Below are 19,542 nucleotides of genomic sequence, written 5' to 3' on the forward strand. Positions count from 1 at the left end.
GGTTGGCTACAGGCGGCAGGGTCTTTTTCTGGTAGGCTTTCTTGGGTGCTGCTGCCTCTGCTAGCTTGGCTGGCACTCTCCTTCTCCTCTTGGGTGCTGGCGCGTTGGTGTCGTCGGGTTGCTGGTTGCTTGGTCCTTCCCTGGCATTATGCAACAGATGTGGCTGCAGCCACTTGCTCCCATGGACCTCTGATGCTGCTCGGATTTTCCGCAGCAATTCTCGTAGGTCCTCAGGTTGTTTTTGGCCTCATCGCCTTGCCAGCCTCTGGTGCCTGCAGAAATATACCTGCTGTAGCTGTGGAACGGTGCTTATTTAAACTCTGGTACGGCAGGGTGCTGCCACCAGTCCTTATGCACCAACACACTGTTCTTTTGCCCCCGAGTGCCCCCTTGATATCCCTCACGCATTGGGGGGGGGCTCTCTACTTTGTGCAAATGGGGCTGAAACAAAGACCGGCTCTTTCAGGATCACAAACTACTGTCTGGGGCGTTACGCGGCAGCCGCACTGCCTGCTGATCAGGGAATTTGCTGCTGTTTGTGTGCCAGGAGACACTCTCAGCTGGTCTGCCACTCACCACCGCTTCTCGCGTTCTCCCTGAGCGATACGATGCGGTGCCTGTCTATTTAAACAACCTTTCCGCCTCTGAGCCCATTCCGATTTCTTTTTAAATTGCGCTCACTGGCACTGGGTCGGCTGAGGTGGCTGGAAGGGGGGAGGCGGAGGAAACGGCTTCCCCCACAGCTGCTTCCTGCAGGCACAGCCCACGGACACAGGCACTACCCCAGTCCAGACAGAGGTGCAGGTCACGGCTAACAGGCTCCTTGTGCCGCCGGCTGCAGCACGGTCCTGCTGATGCCCCTGGGGGTCGGCCCGCGTTTTACTACACCTCGCCTCGCTTGGCACCCTCCAGGAAATCTCCGGGCGGCCCTTCTCCTTCCCGCACACTCACCGGTGGCCCTTGATGAAGGGCTCAGCCATGACGCCGGAGGGCAGCGGGTTCCTTTTCTTTCTGTTTTTACGGCATCCACAGTCCCAGACTCTGGAGGAGGTCCGTTGCCTGCACCTTCTACCCTGAGCTGCAAGCGGCCTCCGATCACCAACTGGAGACAGGCTGGGCCGCACTCGGTCGTCCTCCTCCTCTTTGCCCTGAGCGGCGGTTGATCTGTCGATCCTCACGGCAAGACCCACGGACAGGGCTTCACCTCGACAATGACTCCAAAAAACAGGTACGATATCACAAAATCGTGATGCTCTGCTGCTCCCAAGCTCCACGAAGATAGGAGCTACCTTGGGGGAGCAGCGCTTATATCCCACGAGTCTTTTCCACCTATCCGGCAGATTCCCCCACTCGTCCCCCTATTGGATGGAGGGGCCTGCGCCTTCCTGGTGGCTGCAACGGGGGGAGTGGGTGCTTTTCCTGCTTCTGGCCGCTCCCGAGTGCCAAAAAACTGTTCTTTCCGGGGCTCGGCATTGGATTTGGCGCCGGCCCTCGAGGCCCCCTTTGGGGGCGGCCTCTGCGACAACCTCCACAATATAAGCATGTTGGGTAGATGCATGCAAACACAAAACAAAACAAAAGCATAGCAGTGTCAGCCCTCTTGCAGTGGTATTGTGTTGCAGTGTATACATTTAAAAAAAGTTCCAGCTTGCCTGACACATTTAGAACCAATATGTTAGCTATTTTGGAATGGTAAAACAATCATACACTACACTAGGGAAAATACCATCCAATAAGGGTTGCCTGGCCTAGTTGCAGTGACCATACAGAGTATGTATATATGCATGTATACATTTCCAGTGGGTATTTATTAGAAGATCTTGGAATTCAATTAAGCCTTTGAGTCTTCACGTGGTGCTTCTAGCAAGAATTATTACAGTGTAAATCTCCTACCCCCTAGGATTTGTCAATGGGGCTAATCAATACCAAACGCCTTGCCTACATTGATAATCTGTGAGAGTTTGTGTAACAAAGTACAGAACTGCAGGCCAGCCTTAAAGGTATATTGATATTGGCTTTAACACGTTCATTTCATAATAACTAATACTAAAAGGCAGACCTATGGCCTCTGAAATAACTTTCTAAATAAACCAATCAGGCCTTGAGCCTTTGTCACTCACTTGTCACTGTCACTCAGACCTACTGCGTTGAGCATAAGCCTTCCCACAAGACAACCATCAGGTATGCTGTAATAATAGTATACATTTGTTCAAAATTACAATTGTCAAGACAACATAAAATTCCCCTAAGAAGTCCGAATAAAGATCAACATGGTGCAAATATTCTATCCCCACTTTGTTTTTGAGTGGGTCACCAAAAGCAAACCACCTTACTGCTATAGAAATTTGTGTGATTCCATGTAAAACAATACCTACCTAAAAACTTTAACACTGTGTGATTACAAGGCACCCTTAAAAGCCTATTGCCGTTAACACACTCTTTACGGTAGGTAGTCAAGCCCACTGGTTTTGTCATAACTTTTTATTAAAAACTCATAAATCCTATGGATTCTGACAAGACTTTTCCCAATAAATCAACAAGGCATATTGAATTTGTGATTGGGATGACACTATTACCAATGCAGGCATAGAGGGGAGGCCTGGCTGACAGCCCAACATGGCAGCAGTGTTCTAGCTTAGATTTCGCCTATTGCTTGCACATCCATAGTGATCCTGAAGGGCTGCACCCTTTCCAACATTTGGATCAGGATTGCTGTGCCCTGGGACCCTCCTGAGGTTGATGTAAGGGGCAGAGATGCAACTTGGAAGGGTAACGAAGGCAAACAGATTACCACCCAGGATGCGGCAGCCTACCTGTGTATTGCAGCCCAGACCCAGAACACCTGAGGAGGAGGAGAAGAGGTGCCTTGCCAAGAGCAGCCTTGGGGACATGAGTAGAGCTGGGGACATCCTCTTTCTCCACCCTGCCCGGAGTGGTGTAACCAACCCTTGGGTCAGCAGGTGTTTGCCTCCAGAGAATCTGGGGTGGCCCATTTGGTGAGTGGAAGGGGGTCCGCTTTGTACCACCTCTCCATGTGGAGTTAATTGTGCAACAGAGCAATTGTATATGCCCCTCCTTCAGATCCTTTGGAGCCCAAGACCGGCCCTTAATGGTGCCACAGAGAACCACGGATTCCCAGATTGAAGCGGAACAAGTGCGGAATGTGCAAACTCCCCATACCTTGCCCAGAATTGCCTGTGAATATTGATCAAGCTGCCCCCACCGGTGCAGTGGGCCTGAAGAGAAGGTAAGTCGTGTTCGAGGCCCCTTCACACATATGATGTAGATCCTATTTGGTTGGCTGCAGAGGCCTAGTGGAAGCCAATGGGAGGATGTTCTTTGTGTACGACACAGACTGAGGGAGCTGATATGTCGCCGATCCTGGTGGCAAGTGCTGCTGTGTTGAGGACAGTTTTGTTATTGGATCCTTTTCAATAAAACTTCATGATTCCTTCCTGTTCTGTGCCCTCGCTGAGGCCAGGCCGGACTGCTTGTGCTTAAGTTGGTCCGCATGTCCACTGCTTCCTGCTGCACTTCTTGTGCATTGGCTCCTCTCTGTACTCAGTGCATACACTGCTGACTTTGGCTGCATGGAAACTGTACTCTTCTCTGGGAAGTTACGCTAGATGTGCTGTTCCCTTAATGAATCCACTTCCAAACCTCCTCGTGTTCAAACCTGACACTCTGGTGTCTCAGGATAGTTAATGCAGTGAATCTCAGCCCACTACTCAGTCTGATAAACTCGGCCAAATATTGCTAGCCATAAAAACAACTACACTGGAATAAAAAAACAATGGTATCTCTATAGACAAAAATGTACTATGACATGATCACCGTAAGCTGACATAAAGGGTCTCTAAAATAGAGAAAACAATCCAGGAATTCATACCCAGAGAATCAGACCTTAGTCAATAGGTTCAAGCTCTCAAAGAAAAGGTCCAGCTTTTTTAATGTAGGGCTGAATATGTGGATGGGCTCTCGAGGCATAACAATATTTGAGTTGTTGGAACGCCTGAGAGTACTGAGGGCTCGAATGCAGTGAATTTTTAAGTCCTGGTTTAGAAAATTCACACCCGTTCCCAGCTCAGCAATCTCCACCGAGATCTCCCCCATGTCTACAGATGGTCAGGATTATACTCTACAGGCATCGGGATGCTTGCCTTGAGAAAGACAACCATCAAATTATGCTGTGTCCTGACTATTCCCTGGCATTGCAGCAACAGCAATTTCAGGGTGTCGACCGGACAATGAGGGAGAGCAGAATTCCGTATTTGCTACTGTTCCCAGCCTGACACAAGATTATCCACAAGCAAAAGACTCACTTTTTCACTGACCCAGCAGCTGCTTGGAACTGGTTTGAGTGCAGTGGGTCGTGCACCATGTCTAACTGGTCCGGGAGAGGGACTGCCAGCAGGCCACGAGAACACTTGGAGGGACCCATCATGGGGCTCGTCCTTCTTCCCATGCACAAGTTCTCAGGGGTCGCCAGGTGGCTTTATTGGTCACGTCCGCCTTCTGAGACCCCTCAACACCAACTGTTTCCTTGTCTGCTGCTTCCTCAAATCAAGAGACCATTTCAAAGATTCAACTTGTCCCATGTGATCGAGTGGAATAACTACCAATCGTTATTCTTCAAACTGCAGATGACATTGTATAGTTCATTGTTGTGACTGTGACTTCCCCGAGACCAAGTATGCACAACTTTCTTAATTTGTCCTGTGAAGAATCCTATAGACCTCCCAGGATACTTTGGGTTCACAACCCTTTGTTCCGGTTGGGGAGGGGGGATGGACACTCGACTGATCTGGTTGGGGAGGGGGGATGGACACTCGACTGAATTTACCATGTATGGTTGGACACCTGTGCTCTGACCTCCAAAGTCCTGGTTGACTACATAAGCCTTCTTTAGTACGTCTCTTAATAACTCACACCCTCACATTGAAATGATCAACAAATCCCTTTTTCCCCAGGGATATGATTCCGTGTCATATCGAGATTGGGCTTTTAATAAATGAGCTTTTACCTCTCCTCTCCCAACAAAAAGTCCACAATGTCCTCGTTTTTCTTGGGCAACCAGCCAGTTGCAGTTTGCCTCAGCAAGTTAGCAATGTTGCGATTGTTGTTTGTTTCTGATTGATTACTGTTTACTTTCTTTAATTGGAGCTCCAATGAAGTGTTATGGGACGACCAAAGGATATAGGACAACAGGGGCCTGAAGTATCAGAAAGTCCACATAACACTCTTGCAAGAATCCCACACAGCACAAGATGAAAGTAACAGGCTCCAAAAGCGTTGGCATGGACAAATGTTCAGTATGTATCACTCCACATTCTCCAGAGAAATTATGATCTGGATTAGTGCAAAGGTTCCTTTCAGCATCAATAGATTCATTATAGATCCTGAGAGCAGATTTATATTTCTTGATGACAGATTAGACAGGGACCTTTTCATGATAGGTAATGTCTATACACCACATGTACATCAACAAACCTTCCTTGAACAACTATCCATGCATTTGTGGTAAATATTTCGTTACCGGTACTATTTTTTATGCGGTAAAGTCTATCAAGAATAACTCAGTAAATATAAGAGGCAGAATCCGTGGTATTAGAGGTTTAAAAATGCTTTATTCCTATAAAAAGGAAGACAATTCGAATTGTGGGCCTTCTGTTCCATCACCACGAAAGTTCAGGAAGGAAGGGAGCATATATTATTGACAGGTAATCATTTTTATAGAAAAGGCATTACAGTGAAACAGATGCAAGAGGCGTGACAGCTGATAATTCAGATAAACTGTACATACGTAACTAATAGAGGCGTAAACATGGGTGTAACTAAAATACGTCATTAAACATGATGTCACAAGTGGGTGGATCCATAGAAGAATCCTGCAATGTCAGCAGAAATATTTGGCAGAGATGCGCGCGCAGCCGCATGACGTGTGATTGACGTGCAACTAGAGAGTGAAGGAGACTTGACATTTAGCTCTACATGTGGAGACAGAAGTCTGGGGTTATGTCAACCTAATCCCTAATCATATCTAATATCCTATGTTTAAAGAACTGTGTTATCCAAAAGGAGAGGTCTCTTAGGATAGAATCTTATTCTATACTGACTATACTGACTGTTAGTGCGTGTACAAGCGTCTAAGTGTCTACACTAGATGCGAGGGGGTAGGAATATTCCATGGTAACGGGGCTATGAATTACTTGCATGAGGACAGCGAGGCCTGGCCCCTTTGCACGGTAGCTGGAGGAATGTTTACCTAAATTACTAGACAGGAATGCATCGGATGAGGAGCGAAGGAGATAATCTCGAAGGTGAAATACAGTTTTTGGCAGGCGACAGGCTGGATCAGGCACCGTTAGCCGCGCAAGGAGTAAGACAAAGTTCATGGTCACAGATGCAGGCTCAGACTGGAGCTTTCAGAGGCAGAAGGCAGGAAAAGGCTTGATGACAGAATTCGGGCCTACTCGCCTGAATCTGTGAAATGTGGAAAGTGAACCACATAAAGTCGGTGGCCTTTCATACTTAGGAATGGAATATCTGACCCATTCATCGCGGATCTGAAAGGGGACATGTTGACGGTGGACGCACATATATTTGCGTCTTCAAAACTGGAGCAGGAGGGAACATACATGTACTTATAACATGCACATGGAGCCGTTGGGGTCTACGATAGGGGACATAACTGATCACAAAATTCATATTTCCTCATTCCCTCCTTGTCCCCTTCGGACCCTTAGGAGATATCGATCTTCATCAATCCATCGATCTGTTCATATAGCATCATTTGTTCTTCTTTCTTCTTCCGGGATCTCGAACGAAAACTTGGATGTGGGATACACGAGGTGGCACACAGACCACAAATCGCTGGCCCACATTGTAGACATAAGCAGCAACTGAATAGTATGAGGAGGCCAATACCTAGGAAGGATAGGATTCTCCATCCCCAGGCTGACAACACGCCCCAGAACCAACCGGACAAAGTCCAGGTGCCTGGACTCTGGTGTATCTGGCTTACAATCTTATGAAGGCGAGTTATGGCCTTATATACTGACGGCGAATTTTCTGGTATGAAAATGCAACAACTTGATCCGATGACCCTACAAGCTCCGCCCCTATCGGCCAGGATGACGTCAAGGACAAGACGATTTTGAAGCACAACAATCCGCATAGCAGACTGCTCTTCTGTTAAATTGCCTAAGGCGGAAATAGTTTCGTTCACTACTGCTTCAAGGGTTCTGGTTAATCTACGTATCAACTTACTATTAGTGACTGTACCTATATAGGGAAAGAAACCTTTGTTGAAATCTGTGTATTTTTCCCATGCCGTTTCAGTGTAATCGACAATTGGGAGATCTCTCTGCTGTCTATTGTGTACTAAATGGGTATTTCTATGATAATCAGGAGGAGCTAGGAAAACAGGTGGCAGAAGGAATGCTATGTAACAGGTACCATCCCAATCTAAAGGTAGACATATATAGGCGGTCTGGCCACATATGAAGTAGGAATGATGGGAAGCTCTAAATGTAGACTTGCCTTGATCACTGAATTTTATTACAATGGTGCATTTACTATGACCCATGTGTATGGAACCATTCTTTCTTATACATAATTCCCCTTTTACTGGGAATACTGACATGGCGGGCAAGATTGGTGTAGCTTCAGATTCAACGTTCAGGATCATGAGGTTAAGTGTAAAGTTACCTAATCCATATACTTCATTTTCTAGATCAGTTCCTGTTCTTTTGGGGAGTCCCTCCTTGTTAGGGTAGCAGACTTTAAGCAAAACTAGGTTCAGGTTTCCCCATACCCAGTTGTCTTGATAAACTGCGGAATTTGAATCTAGTGTATTAATCAAACTAAACCATGCTCCACAGGAGCCATTGTGTGTGAACGGATATGGAAAGAGGGGCAAGACTCCCTTATAGTTCTGATAGGGAGGGAGTCGGCCACATATCCAACAATTTGTGGCATTGCTGGTTTGATGGGAATGATGTAGCATACTAATGAATGTGTTGTTGCGCAGCGCAAATCTATATGACAACTCATGCGGAGGAAATTCACTAAAAGAATGTTCTGCAGTTATATTATAAGCACGCTTAAGAATAGGATAATACATATGCAATAGTATGCCGAAAATAATGATCAGAAGACTTAGAAAAAACAAAATTAATAATGTTACTGTACAGTGACTACGAAGTGATTTACAATACGCATGCTTTTTCAGCTGCTTTCGCTGATTTCTTTCTCTATTCCGGTCTAGAGGATACATGTCAGAGACAAATTCAACCGATTCACCTTGGAGAGGACTTAAACAATCAAATTGTCTGACTTACTAGACCTCAATTTTAGTTTATAAATTTCTGAGTTCGATTGCTCAACCAAGGGGAGCTTTGAGTCTGTCTGTGAGGGAATACAGGGTTGAGTATCTACACCGGGTGGTAGTCCATAAAATTTCTTGATATGACTCGAGTGCAACCACCCTTTTCTTCCCTCGATTTTCACGGCTGTCCTTGTGGTGAGTAAAACCAACTTCGGTGACTTCCACCTAGGATCCAGTTGGGTCTTCCGGTCAAAGTTCCTGACCAGCACTAGGTCACCAGGAACCACGTCATGGGGCTTCACCTCAGTATTGTCGGGAAAAGCTGCGGATACCTGTGAACGACAAGATTGTAGTGCAGACATCAAGGAAGCCAGGTAATCTGTCAGCATATTACAGTCAACGTCAGTGATTTTACGAGGTATAGGCGTCCCCCACATATTTGGTGGTCTACCGAAGATCACCTCATACGGGGATAGCCCTGTTCGAGAATGTGCTACCATTCTCATGTAAAAGAGCGCAACTGGTAAGGCTACTATCCAATCGACTCCTTTTTCTCTACATATTTTGGACAATCTAATTTTCAAAGTTTGATTATGGCGTTCTACGAGACCTGCTGCCTCGGGATGTCGGACACAGTGAAACTTCCATTGATAGCCTAATAGAAGGGAAACGTGTTTCATTAGTTCGGATGAGAACGGCTGGCCGTTATCTGAGTAGACAACACGTGGTAAACCGTACCGTGGGAAGAATTCTCGAACTAACTGTTTGGCAGTAGTCGGGGCAGTGTAATCTGAAACCGGGTATGCTTCTGTCCAACGGGAAAGAGCACAAACAACTACGAGAACATATTTGAATCCTCGACATCGTTCCATCTGGATATAATCCATCTGGAGGACTTCAAAAGCATGATCGGGAGTTTGAAATCCACCCTGTTCTACGGGGATGCTTTTACCTGGATTAAACTGACAACATATCATACAGGTACGAACCTTTTGTTTAGCTGCGGCTCGCAAGTGCTTGTTGAACCAAATGTGTTGAATACTGTCTAGCATAGCTTTTTCTCCTAGGTGCGCTGGACTATGTATTGTGTTAATGATGACTTGGACCATTGAGTCGGGAAGAAACCATATAGATTTTTCCTTCGTCATCCATCCCTGATCTGTTTGGATCCCTCCTAATTCAGTCCATTTCTTTATTTCTTCTGGTGTAGCATGTGTCTGTATGTCAATTACATCAAGGGCGGGATCCTTAACTGTCATGCAATGTGTTGGTGTCGGAACTATTGTCTTTGTCATGTCAGTTGTGAGAGTCTGATTCTGAGCAGTCTGTTTAGCTGTTCTGTCAGCTAGGTCATTACCCTGAGAAATAATATCGGTAACTTTTGTATGGGCTTTGCATTTCATAATCGATATTGCAGTAGGTAGATGAATCGCATCTAATAGGGCTTGAATGAGGGGTCCGTGTTGGATGTGGGCACCGTGAGAAGTTAAATAACCTCTCTCTCGCCACAGTACGCCGAAGTCATGGACGACTCCGAATGCATAACGTGAATCTGTGAATATGTTGACTTTCTTATTTGTGGCTTGAATACAGGCTTGTGTCAGAGCGGTGAGCTCTGCTGCTTGAGCTGACAAAGTGTTAATACGATTTGTTTCAATGACTTCAGTGTCTGTTGTGACTGCATAAGCGGCCACTAGCTCTCCTGTACTTGCTCTCATACATGACCCATCTACATACAATGTCAAGTCTGGATCTGACAAAGGGATATCTGTCAAGTCTTGTCTGGGTTTCGTCGTGATAGTAATAACTTCGACACAATCATGTGCCAATGGATCTGTTCCGCCCACTGGTAACAGTGTGGCAGGATTTAACGTATTACAACGTCTGATTTCTATATGTGGCTGAAACAATGTTAATTCGTAACCGGTGAGTCTCGCTATAGTCAAGTGTTGTGTTTGTGTGCGGTTCAAGAGAACCTCTACTGCATGTGGTACTTGTACTGTCAATTGATGTCCTAACACTATGGCATCGCTTTGTCTGATTGCTAAAGCTGTTGCTGCCACTGATTTCAGGCACGCAGGAAGAGCCTGAGCTACGGGATCTAATGTACTAGAGAAATAAGCACATGGTTTGTGTGATCCTGCTTGTTCCTGAGTGAGTACTGACAAAGCAGTACCTTCGCGTTCTGTAACGAAGAGTGTAAACTGTTTACTGTAACATGGTGTTGCTAGGACAGGTGCTTGGCATAAAGCTTTCTTTAAGCTTTCAAAGGCGTGTGTATGTTCTTGAGTCCAAGGGAGGACAGTCGATGTGGCTGCCTCCTGTGTTGTCAACTGGATGAGTGGTTTTGCTAGAAATGCATATTGGGGGATCCACTGCCTACAGTATGAAGTGAGGCCTATAAAAGCCCGCACCTCCTTTTGTGTCTTGGGTGGTGGCATGTTAGCAATTAACTGGATGCGGTCGGGTGTAAGCTGCCTTCCCTCCTTGGACAGCGAGTGCCCAAGGTAAACAACTCGCTGGACACAGAATTGCAGCTTAGAAGGGGACACCTTGTGCCCCTTGTCAGCCAAAAATTTTAAAACCGTCAGTGACGCTTTTTCACATTCAGGTTCGCTTCGGGCGGTGATCAGCAGATCATCGACATACTGAAGCAAGGCAGTGTTAACTGGCATGTGGATACTGTCAAGTTCTCGTTTCAGTGCTTGGCTATAGATGCTGGGGCTTTCTGTAAATCCTTGGGGTGCGCGTGTGAATTTAAAACTTCGTCCATTTAAACTGAATCCGAACAAATATTGACTTTCCGGATCGATTGGGACACTAAAGAAAGCATTCTTGAGATCAATTACAGTGAAGAACGTTGCTTCTGAGTCAATAGCTGTGAGTAATGAAGAGATATCTGGGACCACGGGGTATTGTGGCACAATACATTTATTTAATTCGCGCAGATCAATAACTAATCGATATACTGGTGGAGCTTTTGGATCCGTTCTTTTAAGAATCGGAATTATCGGAGAATTACATACATTAGAGTCGGTTTCGACAACCACTCCTTGTGCAATGAGCTCGTCAATTATTTGCAGAAAAGCCACAACAGCATCGGGTGGTAACTTATATTGTCGTATTCGTGGTAATATTACTCCTGTTTTTAGTGTAACACGATATGGTGTAATATTCATGCAACCAACATCAGTGGGGCCTTGTGCCCATAAATGTGTAGGTAAATTCTGCAGTCGGTGATCCATGTCTCCGGATACGTAGTGACCTTTAAAGTCACGTAAAAATAGTCGTACTCCTTCCGGAGAACAACATATTATAGCTCCTAGAGCTTTCAATGTTTTTATGCCTAACAAGTTTTCTGGACATGATTTAGTAAGCAATAAATCTGTAGTACGTGTCAATGGACCGACTGTCAGTGGAAGAGGTTGTGTTACATCATTAATTATAGGTTTTCCTGAGAATCCAAGGGAAATATTCTGTGCGCCTGAGAGGGGTGCCCCTGGAACTTCACTACGTCTTATAGTTGTTCTGCTTGCCCCTGTATCAAGTAAAAACTTTCTGTCTTCCCCTAATAGTTCACTATGTACATAAGGTCCCTCTTGGTCTACAGGAACCTCAATAAGGGGTAAGCCAACTTCCCTCTCTAGGCTATCTCATGAGTATCGCTGATAATCGGGATAATCTGCTTGTGCATACTGATACATCTGTTGTGTCGTTGCTTGTGTTGCAGCAATAGGCTGCGCTTGTGGTGGTGCTATAGTCTGTTGTGGAGCTCCCTGTTGCGGAGCTAGTTGTTGTGGAGCTAACCTAGGTTGTGCATGCTGAGGAATTTGTTGTTGATTCTGATCCTGTCTAGGTGGACGTGGTCTCTCCTGAGTTCTACCTGTAGCAATATTATGTTTCAGGACTGGACAATCGTGTATATAATGACCTGGTTGTTTACAATAGTTGCATGTCCCTTTCACAGGGCCTGCGGAATCATCCTTTTGATGACTATCGGCTGGAACTGACTGTGCAACAAGCATTTTCATTTTTGTATCTTTCATACGTCTTTGTTCGTGTTCTTGTTCTTCTCTAATTCTATTGTGATGATATTGTAACATCTGTAGCATCTGTGATGGGGTATTACCTTGCCAGGTACTTTCGAATTTCAATACTCTATTCTTAACTTGTAGCAGAGAATTTTCAACTAATTTTGTCACAAACAGATGTGGGTATGACTCACTACTGGCTTTTATGCCACTATTTATACCAAAACATTTTTCAAATCGGGAATAGAAATCACTAGTATCTTCGTCTGGCTTTTGTTTACAGGCTGAGATTGCACCCCAGTCTTCCTTTTTCGTAGTTAATAAACGTGGCAGTACCTGTATTAGTAATCCTGCTAGTGCTGTAGTCTTTTCCCCAAGCCCTGCTCCTGCAGCTCGGGCCTTTTCTTCGTTTTCTAATGCTGTCCAATCTATCTTTTGGTCTCCCACCTCCCATTCTTTTTCTTTGAGTTTTTCATAAACACCGGCGGGTAATAGGACTTTTAATATTTTCATAATGTCGGGGTAGGTATACTCTCCCATGAGTAACATGTCTTTTATCTCACGGTGGAAACCTGCTGGGTCCTTGTCATGGCTGGGTACTACTTTCTTCATTTCTAATAATTCTAATTTAGTTATAGGTGTGTACACAAATACGCGTGTAAAATTATCACCGGCACCTCTAATTGGGTGTACTTCGCGTAGCGGGTTCTGTCTATCTATGTGATACATTTTTCTTCCCATTATGGGAACTGGAACGTGTTCTGGGCATACGAAATTTAAATATTGGTTTCGGGATTCTAGTATTTCTTTAATCAAATCAGTACCTGACCCTTTCCATATGTTCGTGAGTAGTTCTGTCAATATGTCAGGTAAGGGTCCTGGATCGGAGTGTTGGCTTTTATATAATATAAGAAGGTGTTGAATCATGTATATACTAGTTAAACGCTGTTCATATGGATCTAGATTCAGAAACGTGTGTGCAAGTACATCGTTATTGTATTCGCTGGGACTGTCAGCCCATTGTACTGCTGACCTGGCTAATTCTTGTTCGTCCATGGAATCGAGCATGTGGTACCCCCTTCGATCTCGGAGTAATTTATCAGCGGCTTGGAATAAGTGTTCGGGGGATTTTGTATTTAACATAGGGTTTGGAAAATGTCTATTATATTCTGGACGTATTGGACGTACCGGATCATTAAAACCTCTGGTATTATTATGGGGTCTTCCTCTACCTACATAAGCTATCGTTTCTACTTGCTCTGACTCTTGCTCCTCCTCTTCTCTGTTTAGGTTAGCGGCGTCTACCTCTAATCTTTCTTCGTGTATTCGTTCTACTTCTTTGCGGATCTTTCGGTACATAGCGACTATACATAACTGTTTATCATGTCTCCCTTCTGATATATGCTGACCCCAAGTGACAAGTTTTTGCATTTCTTCCGGATTTACCCCAGGCCGGTCTTGATTTCTGATTACACAGTTTATGAGGAAACGTAACAGTTGTCCCTGTACCTCCGCTTTCTGGTACTCCATGGCTCTGCTAATACTTTCAGGACTTCGCCCTGACTGGACAAAGTGATACATATTTTCTAAATGTGTAGTCATTCCTGGTAGCTTCGTTAAATATATTGCAGCTCGTCGAATACGTAATGATGACAGCAGCATTTCGTCCCGTTTACCGGGCACAGGATCATATCTACAATCTACTAGAAGTTCCTTAAGCATGTCGGGAGTTGCTAGTTTGGGCGTACGTTGGAGGGCTAAATCTCTAAGAGTCTGTTTATTTCGCGGCGGAGTGGCAAACATGTCTGTCGTACCTCCTGTAGCACCGTCTGAGGTGCTAGGCACGAAAGGATTCGTTGGGCGTAGGATAGAGATTGTAGATGCGGGAAAAACTGTAGAAACGGACGGGTCTGTTGGAACTTGTGTAGGAGTTTGTAATTGCGGGGATATAGATGGATGCTCTTGGTGTTGAACACCATCGACAAGCGGTGTGGGTGGTATGGCATTAGCATACTCGGGAGCTGCGTCATCTAAATAGGACGAAAGAAAAACGTCCTTTGCTGTTTTGGGATGTGATTTGGGATGTGCTTTTATCGGAAACAATGGAGGTGGCAAGTCTTTTGGTATTTCCGGAGTAGCCTTAGGTAACCCTTCGGCCAGAAGTGGATACATACCATTCATAAGGGCGTTTCTTTGTCTGTCTACTTGTTCTGAGTTTACTCGGGTACCTTCCTCAAGTAATAGATTTTCTCGAGCTTTATTTGAATTCTCTCTACCTTTCTCTTCCTGTCTGAGTGCTTTTTCTGTACGTCTATATGATTCTTTACGCCATAATTCAATGGCATCTTTCTGTGACTGTCTGGCTTTCTTTTTCCATAATTCTTCTTCTACTCTCATGATGCAATCTGCATCCCAGGTCCCCGTTGCGGGCCATCTCTGACTCTCTGGTAATTCTTTGGTGTAGTCCACCCATAAATCAAGAAATAATACGGCGTCTAGGCCATGCTTATGATACATAAAGTATCCTGGAGTGTCCCTAGGTGGGATGGGAACGGCTTCTTCGAGTACACCTTTTCTAGTTTTGATCTGTCTTAGTTTCGAAAAGAGCGGCATTTTTAGATCTTGTTTCTAGAACACACTTTATACGAGAAAACACAATAATGAACAGTCATTCATACCACAATATATAGAACGTATTTAAAACATTTAACGCTTAACAGTTTTACGAATAATGATAACTAATAGAAAACTAGTTACTGACATAATACTGACACTAGATAATACTTATTTATATGCAAGACATACTATATATACTGCTAAACAGTACAGATACACTGCTAAAACAGTGCAGACCGGATTTGTGTACCCAAACCCGTCTTGACCGGCACAGACTATGTGCACGTAAAATGCCTCCCCGGTAATGGTACTCACCGGGTAGCTCGGAACGGAAGGCCTCGGAACGGAACTGAAACTGGACCGGACTGGACTCGACTCGACTGGACTCGGAACTTCGGAACCTGGCGGGACTCTGTATACCTCGGATCTTGCTCTCTCAGCTAGGCTCTGGTCGGGATACTTCGCACTTCTCACCGCCTCGTCTGGGTGTTGATCGCAGCCTCAGTCGTCCCCGCTTGGCCGGAGGGAGATACAGGAAATCCTGCAGGTACGCGTTTTTGTCCGTTCAGCTGTGGCAGGAGACCGGGCCTGCAACGCACCGCCGGCGCGTGAGATGAGAAAGTGTCCCTGTTCGGGCGCCAATTTATGTGGTAAATATTTCGTTACCGGTACTATTTTTTATGCGGTAAAGTCTATCAAGAATAACTCAGTAAATATAAGAGGCAGAATCCGTGGTATTAGAGGTTTAAAAATGCTTTATTCCTATAAAAAGGAAGACAATTCGAATTGTGGGCCTTCTGTTCCATCACCACGAAAGTTCAGGAAGGAAGGGAGCATATATTATTGACAGGTAATCATTTTTATAGAAAAGGCATTACAGTGAAACAGATGCAAGAGGCGTGACAGCTGATAATTCAGATAAACTGTACATACGTAACTAATAGAGGCGTAAACATGGGTGTAACTAAAATACGTCATTAAACATGATGTCACAAGTGGGTGGATCCATAGAAGAATCCTGCAATGTCAGCAGAAATATTTGGCAGAGATGCGCGCGCAGCCGCATGACGTGTGATTGACGTGCAACTAGAGAGTGAAGGAGACTTGACATTTAGCTCTACATGTGGAGACAGAAGTCTGGGGTTATGTCAACCTAATCCCTAATCATATCTAATATCCTATGTTTAAAGAACTGTGTTATCCAAAAGGAGAGGTCTCTTAGGATAGAATCTTATTCTATACTGACTATACTGACTGTTAGTGCGTGTACAAGCGTCTAAGTGTCTACACTAGATGCGAGGGGGTAGGAATATTCCATGGTAACGGGGCTATGAATTACTTGCATGAGGACAGCGAGGCCTGGCCCCTTTGCACGGTAGCTGGAGGAATGTTTACCTAAATTACTAGACAGGAATGCATCGGATGAGGAGCGAAGGAGATAATCTCGAAGGTGAAATACAGTTTTTGGCAGGCGACAGGCTGGATCAGGCACCGTTAGCCGCGCAAGGAGTAAGACAAAGTTCATGGTCACAGATGCAGGCTCAGACTGGAGATTTCAGAGGCAGAAGGCAGGAAAAGGCTTGATGACAGAATTCGGGCCTACTCGCCTGAATCTGTGAAATGTGGAAAGTGAACCACATAAAGTCGGTGGCCTTTCATACTTAGGAATGGAATATCTGACCCATTCATGGCGGATCTGAAAGAGGACATGTTGACGGTGGACGCACATATATTTGCGTCTTCAAAACTGGAGCAGGAGGGAACATACATGTACTTATAACATGCACATGGAGCCGTTGGGGTCTACGATAGGGGACATAACTGATCACAAAATTCATATTTCCTCACATTTGGCAGAGGACGCACACATCCGGTGGTTATTTGGGGGTGATTTTAATAGCATCCTGTATGTGATCCTTGATAGATCGCATCCCCCCCTCCCCAAGACACAAACTCTATCAAATACTGAAATATTAATGCAGTGATTATGACACTGGACTCACTCAGATGTTTGGAAAGTGCATAATCCAACCATTAATCTTTATTCCTTCTATTTGCCAATTCATGATTTATACGTGAGACTGAAAAGGGTGATCTGTTCTAATGTTCTGTGCCCTTGGATCACACATGCGGAATATCTGGGACAAGACATCTCAGATCAGAGCCTAGATCTGGGTCCGTGTAGGCCTCAGTCACCCACTCAGACTCGGTGCCTCTCAGTCCTGATATTAGAAGAAAGAGTCCTCAGGGAAACTCTAGCTACCTGACTGATAGAATTCTTTGATCAGAACTCAGGTTCAGCATCCTCTATAGTTTTGGCATTTAGGTAATGAAGGTGGTGGGCACTCTATGCAGATAGTGGTGGGCAGACATCAAACTTTGGAGTGTCAATTCCTCTGAGTGGAGTGTTCTTACGTAGAAACTGAATGTAGGATTGTAACTGACGCCACTGCTATGACAGTGAGTTTCATAAAGAGGAAGCAGCTTTGACTGAAATATTACGTTGTCTTGAATGGACTGCTTATACTGCCAGGTCACACTCTGAAGCAGACACATAGGGCTGCGTTTTGGCCTGGATTCTTTCAGAGTCTAGATGATAATGCCCCATTATTGCTCTCTGTGATGAGAAGGGCAATCTTGCCTATTCCCAACAGAATAGTTTTCAAGTGGTGCTTCACTTTTATAGCCACCTGTACAGAAACCTCCCTCCCCTCATTTCACAGCCAACAACATACCAAACATTTGTAGCAAACTAGAATGCCCTAGGAATGTGGCAGACCTCTGAGAAGAGATAGAAGCCCCATCACCCCTCAAGCATTAAAAACCACCATGAATAAGGCACATACTCTTCAGATTCATCCTGAACATCCCAGCTGCAGCCACATCACTGGTCACCTGAGTGACCTTCACTGGCTCCTGATCAACAAAAGAATTACCTTCAAGCTCCTCATGCATGCCTACAAAGCCCTCCACAATGCCAGACCTGCATACCTAAAACCCGCCCTCTCCTTCTACACTCCCACCAGACATCTCCATTCCGTCCAACCGGCCCTGGCCACCATTCCATGCAAGAGCACGGCTGGAGGAAGATCCTTCTTCTACCTCACTGTGAAGACCTGGAACTTCCTGCCTCCACATCTCAGGCAATCACCATCACTACCTCAATTCAGGATGGGCCTCAAGACCTGGCTCTTTGACTGAACCACAGACCGCCCCCCTTTCAGCATGTTGAGATCTTAATATGTGAGTAGTAATGTTGTACAAGAAACCTGATTGATTGATTCATTGATTTTTCACCTCCAAATTATCCCAGCTGTATTAAGAGGCCTTGGAAACCAGTACACTGCCAACATCACTGAGGGAGGCCAAAAGCGTTATTAACAGCTGAATATAAAATACTAAGAAATGTTTTTGCAGACCAACTCTACTGTGCTATTTCCTAACTGGCCCACTCCGATCAAAACAGTTCCATATCGGGTAGAAACATTTCTCATAATGTCAGGAGACTATATCAGTTAATGGGCACAGCTCCAGTGCACTAGCCATATTCTGTGGCTCTAGTTCTATACCTGGAACGTACCTCTTGAAAGTACTCTGTAAATTTGGATTTGGTTCTCGATTTATCCAAATGGTGAGTCTCTTATATACTGACCCAATAGCCAGTGTCAAACTCAAAGGGAGTATATATGACCCATTTGAGACTGGCAGGGGGTCCCGATAGAGCTGTCTTCTTACCCCACTTCTTTTTGGCTTGTCCATGGAACCCCTGGCCTGCCCAAGCTTGAATGGCTAACACTGGGGTATTCCCTACATGATGGCATGCATTTAATCTCTCTTTTTGAGATGTTGCAGGACTATTCATTAATAAAGGCAAGCTTTGTCTTTTTCCCCCTATGTCGAGATTCCCTCCTACTAATTGATACACAGGGTAGCAGCCAAATAAGGTGGGATGGCCGCAGGATCAGATCCCTAGGTATGAGAATCTGCATGATGGCAATTTCATGAAAGGTGTGACCTCCCTGAGAAGCCAGATAACTCTTTGCAGAATGCTCCCACTGTCAACCATAGGATGCATTACCATTTCCAAAATGGGAATGCTGCAGACGTTCCTGTACTTTTTTGCCCTCCTCCCTCTTTTCCTTACCCAGCATTTTTTCCATTATCGGGATACCATGTTAGGAGATCTGTTGTGGTCAAATGGGTGATATAGGGTGGCCCTATCCATACTGAGACTGGAGGAGGCCTAGAAGCTCCTCACTTCAAGGCTTATTATTTGGTGGCTCAACTGCAGTGGCTATCCAGATGGCTGGTCAGATCGGCTCTTGAGGAAACTAGTGCAAGTATCATGCCTCTGAGCTTGACTGATATTTACAAACTGGTTCTCCTTACTTTTTGATTGACTTGAGGACTGCCCCGATGAATTGAGGTGGTGATGGGTTGCCTGGTCAGGCTTTGATAACTCACTAAATTTAAAGCCCCAAACAACTCAAGAGACCTGTTACTGGGCCTCGCTGACCAGTATTCTCTCCTGTATAATCACAAACTCACATATTGGATGACAACTGG

This window comes from Triturus cristatus, chromosome 2_2, assembly GCF_964204655.1.
Source record: "Triturus cristatus chromosome 2_2, aTriCri1.1, whole genome shotgun sequence".
In the NCBI taxonomy this organism is placed as follows: domain Eukaryota; kingdom Metazoa; phylum Chordata; class Amphibia; order Caudata; family Salamandridae; genus Triturus; species Triturus cristatus.